The following is a 9,134-nucleotide window of genomic DNA, read 5'->3' on the forward strand; positions in this document are numbered from 1 at the left end:
GTCATGCAGCTTTAATTTGTTGAATCTTGTATTTTAAAAATGTTTTGTTTTTAAAATGTTCATATGTGTTAATACTACCCTATCTATACTGTATCAAGTTAACCCCGGGCCTGTTCCTCAAAAGGTGAATAAACTAAGCCTGGACTTAAGCCAAATCCAGACTTGACAAAGTCGGGTCCATATAAGCCTTGTTTATGGGGCGGGACACGCAATAACCCCACATTTGCAAGACCACTTTGGTAGAGGTTTGGGTTGTGTAGTTACCTTGCCATCATGATGTAACTCCAAAGGTGGACAAGAAATTAAAAAAAAAATCTCCATTGACTAGAAATTGATAATTTAAAATATGCTCCTCATTGACTTACATTCAGTGAAAAATAAAATCTGTTATATATTATCAAACATCTAACAACAATATGAACTATAGTGTTAACAGAGTGACAATGACATCACATGAGTCATTGTGAAACAATTATGATTCATGGTCACACACAGTAATATAATTAATTTGATTATCTGATTGTATTTATTTCATTTTATTTGAATGCAAGGCCATTAAAAAGAGTACATATTCAAACACATGTGTTGAATTAACTGTGGAAAAACTTGAAGAACAAGGCACTGGATTAAGTAAGCTTGGCTGTTAGCCTGCTCCTGACCAGGCTAACTTCACAGCTAAATTGCCATGGTAACTAAGGTAGGCTTGCTTCAATTCTCTTTTGAGGAATCGGGTCATGGCTAAACTTAGCCAGGGTGAACTGGCTAAACTAATCTTCAAGCTAATTCAGCTTTTGAGGAACCGATTCAGCCCTAATCCTGGCTAAATTAAACCAGGATAGGTGTTAAAGCCAGGCTTAAAGGAGCATTTCACCCCTGGAAGAAATTTTAGTCACTCAAACATACCTCTATATGTAGTGGGAACAAGTATAAACATTTAAAATTGGCGTCCCATAACTGGAGGAGAAAAATAGTCTGTCTGTGTTTTATGGAATTGCAGACCACAGCGGATCACTGCCTATAACTTCAACTCCCAGAATGCTTTGCGCACCCACCCTCTGCTACGTGGCGCGGTTCCCAAACGCAGCCACCCACATTGCATATGTAATATCACTTACACACACCCCTACACACACCCACAACACATGGCTACCCCGGTGCCACTTGGGTATGTTTTTGGGCATGTATGGGTATAAACTGAAGAAGCGCCATATTCAATTCGTAGAGTAGGAGTTCAGAGCAGTGTTGAGGTGACTTGTTTCTTGTTGAGCTAGCGACGTTACTGAAACATGACACCGCCCGTGTGCTCTTGTGCAGTAACACAGTGCACAGTTACTAAGAGGAGGAATCATCCTGGTGGAGTTAGTTCCTTCACCTTTCCAGTAAAGGATCCAGAGCGTTGTAAGAAGGGGTGCGCACGCGGATGCCACATAGTCGGAGAAAAGGTCTGTCGGATTAACGCATGCCGAACTTCAATGACAACACACCGCTCAGGGAGCTACAGAACAAGAGAGTTCTGGGGTTGAAATGTGACCAGATGAGGTACCATCTCATGGGAGGTCGAAAACCTCGATCGGTACTGTCGACCACCGCGGTTCCTTCCATAAACTTGGACGACGCCGAGTCAGTCGGACCTTCGCCTGCGAAAATGCGTCGAACACAGGTATACCAAGTTTGTTTTGATCGGATCACGATAATATCTTAGTATTGCCCTGAAACTAGCCATGGTTCGCATGATGTTCGTCACGAGCGTCATGGCGCAAATTCAACCTGGTGTTTAGGTACTTTCTGCATTTACAACCCGTACATCTACATAAACGTTCAGATTTCAAATATAAAGTGCTTACTTCATGGCCACGGATGTTACAATTATGTACGGGCCCTCAGAAGTACCCGTATCTTACGTATTGTTCAATAAAAAGCATTTTCATCCGATCGGCAGCCATTTCATCATAGTTATAATGTATCAGAGTGCAATACAATTCACAACCGATAGGGTCGCATAGTTGAAAGCATGGAGGAAATTCAGAGGAAATGGCCAACGATCGGATTAAAATGCTTTTTATTGAACAATAACGAAGATACGGGTACTTAGACCCACCCGATGTATATTGTAACATCCGTGGCAATGGGGTAAGCACTTTATATGTGAAATCTGAATGTTTATGTAGATGACTTCACGACCGTCGTGTGATCCATGGTTATATCTGTGTACATTGAGCAAACATAGCTACGCGTAGCATAACAATGGGTATATATGAATGGCTATCGTTATTATTGCATGTGTCGAAGTTGCCTGGTGTAATATTTCCTTGCCCATCTGAGTTGTTTGTTTCGGGTTTGTGTTTTCATTTTTACATTCCCAAACGTCTTTTTCAATACATGCTGTCAAATACCCAAATGTAAACCTTTTGTACAGTTTGTTTGTACATCTGTAGGAAAAGGTCAGTTCCTTTTTCAAATTCGCTTTACAACGTTGGAAAATAGTTCAATAATACCTCCTCTACAACTGGCCCACATATCTGGGGGGCCAGATGTTTTACAGCAAGTGATTTTATTTTCACTCCATTTACAGTACATCTCCATTTGCTGACTAGTCATGCCATTTACCCTGATCTTACACTTCAGAATGCACTTTGTCACACCACAGTTTACAGTGAAATAAGAGTGTGAAATTCTTCATAACATTAGCAACATGATCAGGAAAAGAAAAACTAGTCAAAGTAATATAAGACCAAATATAACTAATTTCTATATTGCTTGGACAACAGAATCTGATAACATGTTTGAATTGTTTGAATTGTACCGCTAAACCATTCCCACCAGGTCTCACACAGCTGTCCAAATGTTTGAATGTAGTAATCATGTTTTTTTTGGACATAACACTGTTGCTGTTTCTTCTCTCATCCAGACAGAGGAACCGTCAACGTCGCTGAACATTGTTCCAGTGGCAGTGCCAGGGGCAAGTCAATCTGTAAGTTAGCCTAGCTGTTTGAAAAACTACTTTACTCAGGTGTCATCCACTTCTAGCGCCATAGAAAATATGCAATGAAAAGTCTGCAAATGTTGACGTGAACATCTGTAATCTTCTCATTTGAATACAATCATACTTCCATATGAAAGAGATTGCTTTCAAGTCATGGTTTTCATTCAGACCGCAGGACAACTTTCCAGTGAAGTTGAGACCGATGTGGAGGCGTGTGACCTGGGGGATGAGAGCTACGAGCCTGAGACGATGACGGAGGAGGAGGAGGAGGAGGAGGAGGAAGAGGAGGCATTGAATGGGAAGGGGAAGGAACTCGAGGATGGGAAGGTGCTGGTGGATGAGGAGAGGATAATGTCCCTCTTCAAATTCTGCCAGGTGTGTGGGAAATCTATCCCAGAATCTGAGGTGCAGAAGCACTATGTTGGTGCACAGCTCAACATCAAGTGGCGATGCACTGACGGGCACACAGACACCTGGAGGTCATCGCCTGATGTCAGGGGCATGCCAGAGGTCCACTTACAAGTTGCTGGAGCAGTTGTTTTCACGGGGGGTAGCTTCACTGAGCTTTCCGCGTGGGCAAAGACCATGAGACTCAACATGTTTGGTCTCACAACCTTCCATTCACTTCAAAAGGCCTATCTTCACCCTGCCATTGAGGACCTATACCAGGAGCAGAGGAGAGGACTCTTGGCACGAGTCTTCTTTGAGCAGGAAGGCATAGAATATAGTCCTAGTAAGGAGCCACAGCTCCTGGGAGATGCCAGATGCGACTCTCCTGGATTCAGTGCCAAGTTCTGCCACTACACCTTCATGTTGGAGGACACGAAGGAGATTCTTCACACTGAACTGGTTCAGGTAATGTAGATGTTTTGAAATGTTGTCTGTTTCTAACAGAACATAGTGTAACATTGTGTTGTTACTGAAATAACTTTCCGTACTGCTGCATTTTGTTTCTCGCTCCTCCTTCCAGGTCACAGAAGCCTCCAGCTCTGTTATGATGGAACCACTGGGCTTCAGGCGTGGACTGACAGGTTCTCATATGCTTTATTGCTCTTATGTTGCCTTGTTATAACTACATTTTCTCATTTTGTGGGTCATTGTACAGCACCTTGTAACTATGTTTTGAAAGGTACTTCATAGATAAACTTTGCTTACTTACAGAGCTGCTTGGTATGGGGTTGTATGTGGACGTGATCGCTACAGACCGCTCTCCCTCGGTCCGAAAGCTGATGAGAGTTGAACACCCGGATATCGAACATCAGTTTGACGTATGGCACACAGCTAAAGGTTGGCTCTGGTTCAAAGCTGTATACAGTATATACTATTCATGTTATCATCAGATAATTGTGGCAGCACATGTAATTTCATGCAATACAGGGCACAATGTTCAGTGTGTGTGTATGTGTGTGTGTGTGTGTGTGTGTGTGTGTGTGTGTGTGTGTGTGTGTGTGTGTGTGTGTGTGTGTGTGTGTGTGTGTGTGTGTGTAGGTTTCCTGAAAAAGTTGAAGACCAGAAGCAAAAAAAAAGGCCTGGACATATTGCGTGGGTGGACAATGTGAGTGTTGACTGTTTGTGCAAAGAAGACGCATATTTCAAACATGTCATTTGTTCAGTCTAATTGTTTTTTCTTGTGTATGTTGTTCTTGATAGGTTCATTTATAACCACATGTGGTTTTCCTGCTCAACATGTGACGGTGACACAGAGGTGAGGGATCGCCAGCAGTACGATTCTGGATTTTTCTCAGACAGTTGCAATTTCTTTCCATTGTTGCAGTCATTACCAAGCAGTCAATAACTGATATTCACAATACTGTAGCTACTGGAGCAGCGGTGGCTGTCCATTCTTCACCATGTATGTGATGAGCACAAGTGGACAGAGGGTGATGATGAGCACAACTGCCATCATCTTCCACTGTGCTCAGAGCAGCGACGGAAGAGGATGTGGATGCAGAGGGAGTCTCCATCCTACAAGACGCTGTCCTCCCTGGTCCAGGACAAAAGGCTGCTAAAGGACCTTGGACAAATGGGCCTCTTCAAGCATACTGGTAAGGAATTAGCCCTTGAACGCGATAAGCAATCATAAGGCATTGTCAAGTTGACACCTTTTCAAATGACACATACCAGTTGGTTTACAGTGGATGTTTGTGTGCTTTCATGTTACAACACACAGGTGAGCTTGAGGTGTTCCATAGTGCCCTGCTGAAATACATCCCGAAACGCCAGTCCTTCTCCTACATGGGGATGAAGGAGAGAGGCCATCTTGCCATTATGGAGCACAATGAGAATATTGTAAAGAGAAGGCAAGCCACTACTCTTGCAGGTGTGTTTTTGGAGCAGATATATGTTTTTTTTGTTACACTTGCAGCATACTTTCAATGGTGAGTCCTTGTTGAAACTTTTTTTCCTCCTTTTATTCAGGTGCACCGTGTCACAAGAAGATCAACTGCAGGCGCTCAGGCATGTGGGCGGAGAAAAGGATTTATAAGCCTCGCACCTACCACTTTAGAGACACTCTAATGCAGCTGGTCATTGAGCGTCGCCTGGACCCAAGTGTGGTGTACAAGGCCCCGACATCCTCACTCCATCTGCCTCAGCCATCGGACCTTCCGCCCAACATTGCCCGTACACCTGCGCCCCCAATGCAGGAACTACTCGACAGAAGTCGGAGTCGGTTCCAATAGGTAAGTCCTGCATGTTGTGAAGCTTATAGTCTTCTCCTTGATTGTTCCCAAAAATGTTGTCATATTCTGATGCAGTTGATGGTCGGTTGCTGGTGACCATGCTGATGACACAACGGTGATGGGTCTCATCAGTGATGATGAGACTGCCTACAGGATTCCCGCAGAGGACGCTGTGGGCGCTGGGGGCGTGTTCTCTCCTCCGCGTCATCAGTGCCCATACCCTAGGTGGGGTTGGCGAAAGGGCCTCTGTGTGGAGTTTGCATGTTCTCCCCGTGTTCCCTAGGGTAGGTACCCTCCCTAGAGGGGAAAGGAAATGGTTGGAATAACGTGTTCCTTCCACGCGCTACGTCCAACCAGGGAAACTCTCCCTTGTCAGGTGACAAGAAGGTCAGTTGGCTCTCATGCATTGATGGAGGCATGAGCTCGGCCCTGGCCTCCCTAGGTTGGCAGAGGGAAGGTAGTGCCCAGGATTACATAGGCAATTGGCACTGGGTGTAAAAAATGGGTTACAAAATCGTGGGTTAGAGAGACTGCCTACAGGAATATGGTCAAATCACTGACACAATGGTGTCATGATAACAACCTCGCACTCAATGAAGGACACCAAGGAGCTGATTATGGACTACAGGACGCTGGGAAGAGAGCTTACTCCCCTGTGCATTGACGGTGTCGCAGTGGAGATGGTCAGCAATTTCAAGTTCCTTGTTGTGCTGCCTTATTTCATTGTCATTAGTTGAACCCTGCACTGGTATGTGTTCATACATCTGATCTGCTCATATTGGGAACATTTCACATATCTGACCATTTTCCTTGTGTTTTGTCTATGGCTATTTTCTAATTTCCAGGAGACAGCAAATGATTCAAAAGTTCAAGTACACATGACCAAGGACCTCAAATGGGCCACACTTGATGTGCTGAAAAAGGCTGAGCCCTGCTGCTATATCACTGTGGCTACGTGGGACGTCACACAGGCATTATCACTTCTTCCTCTATTATGATTACTAGAAGTTCGGGCCGCTGCGCGGCCCTCACATCTAGCGTCCGCGCGACGTCGCACTGTGTAGGTGTGTACATGTAGTGTGCAAGGAAGTAGTAGTGTTGAGTAATGTGATTGAGGCAAGAGAAGTATTGGGTATGAATGTAGGCGGGTTGTTGTTGATTGAAATGAGATTGCATTGTTTGTTAGATAGCATGGTTTATTGGCATGGTGTGATGTCGGACAGTGTTGGTGGCAACATGTAAATGTGAGAAAGGCAAAATAGCAGTGAAATGAAATGACATCCAGAATAACATTAACAGTGAAGCATTAATCAGGAGCAGGTGTACAGTATGTTGCATTGGGGGGAGAATACAAACAAAGGCAATGGCAATTATGTTGAAGAATGAAGGTCATTTGTCACTATGCAATCAGGGAGTAGCAGCACATGCAAAGTGTTTGAATGAGCATGTTTGGATTGATGTCAGATAGTGTCAGACATCTCCATATATGGAGCTGCCTATATCAGTTATGCCCAAATATGGGACCGTGATGGCTGTGCCCCTGTCATTATGGTGATGTCAGATAGTGTCAGACATCTCCATATATGGAGCTGCCTATATCAGTTATGCCCAAATATGTGGGTTCTCTGATGTCAGACCAAAATAAGCACCCGGAAGTGAATTTCGCGCTGGGGAAGAGATTTGCATAGTATTGGGGCATAATGCGTTTCATATTTATTGTACATCATGGAAGTAGAGTAACGGTATGGGAAGCAGCCGGTTCAGAGGCAGAATATTGAGGAATTTTGGGGTAAAATGTGGAGTTAGTTGGGCCATGTGTGTGCGTGGAGACCGCGCACACACACATGTGTAGCCCCATGAGTTTGGCCGTCAATTATAGGTGCAAGATATTTTATAACTGCAATCGTTTCACCCATTGTTTCACAGCTGTAAACTTGTGATGTGACAATAACTGTCCTTGAAAGAAGGCCCCTCATGCATGTGAAAGTTGAGCAGAAATGAATATATGGACTACAAAGTGGGTATGATCACAGTTGAATACAAACACACTGTTTTGGCATAACATTGTTTGAGTGCATGTATGCTTATTCTACAGCCAGGCATTGTACTATGTATTGTATTATGTACTCAGGCTAGTAGACTTGCATACTTTGTAATCTGGTTTTTACTCTCCATATCATTTTGGATATGCGAACACTAACACCAAGTTGATAACAGTATAGGCTTCCCCTGCTACATTACATGTGACCAAATACAAAGAACTCTGTTCTTGGGCAGTTTTCACTGTTATCTCTGACTAAAACATGGACAGTATACTCATGACGTACACTGTATATGTAACATACATGCTAAAAGGAATTCTGTTTCACAGCTGTAAACTTGTGATGAGACAATAACTGTCCTTGAAAGAAGGCCCCTCATGCACATGAAAGTTGAGCAGAAATGAATATATGGACTACAAAGTGGGTATGATCACATTTGAATACCAACACATTGTTTTTGCATAACATTGTCTGAGTGCATTTATGCTTATTCTACAGCCAGGGATTGTGCACAGTATATTATTGCTGCTATCATTTTAGGAACCAAAACATAGAATGTTACTATTATGTACTTGTCAATCAAGGTGTGACAATTGGAATATTGAATCAAGCTGAAACTATGGAAACTGTTTACCTTATCATTGCTTGTTTACATTGTGAGTGAATGGAGAACTTTGCATACTACTGTGCAATGCACAGGCTTCAGAGAAAATCCTTGTATGTGCCAATATGGAAGTAAAAAGGAAGAATCTACTACCTGTGTGCTGTGTCCCTTCCATTGTGCTCATATACAAGCTATGTCATGTACTGTAAGATGCAACCAGTGTTATTTATCAGCCCACAAAGTTGTGATAAGTCTTGATAATATGGAACTCAGGCTAGTAGACTTGCATACTTTGTAATCTGGTTTTTACTCTGCCTAACACCAAATTGATAACAGTATAGGCTTCCCCTGCTACATTACATGTGACCAAATACAAAGAACTCTGTTCTTGGGCAGTTTTCACTGTTATCTCTGACTAAAACATGGACAGTATACTCATGACGTACACTGTTTATGTAACATACATGCTAAAAGGAATTCTGTGCCAAATGAGACATCAGACCAGATATGTGTAATGATGGTTCAAAAGTACATTATAGTCCCACAGCTGTAATTGGTATCAAATGTCAAACTGAAAATACTGGCCAAGTAATGAAATGTACATTTCTCATGAATGCTTATTATAGGCATACCTTCAATGAATATTGCAACCAGATGTGAAGAATCTTAGTTTTATTTACAAAACAAATAAGAAATATGAAAAAAAAGTTTGCTGGATTTCAGCTGCCTGTGCACCAATTGCATGTCCATGGAGACAGAAATCGAAGCGCGGTGTTGCCACAAATTCCCCCGTGCGTAATTCCTGCTGGATGAGCTGTTGGATG

Source organism: Gymnoscopelus microlampas, assembly GCF_963454915.1.
Source record: "Gymnoscopelus microlampas genome assembly, chromosome: 12".
Lineage (NCBI taxonomy): Eukaryota > Metazoa > Chordata > Actinopteri > Myctophiformes > Myctophidae > Gymnoscopelus > Gymnoscopelus microlampas.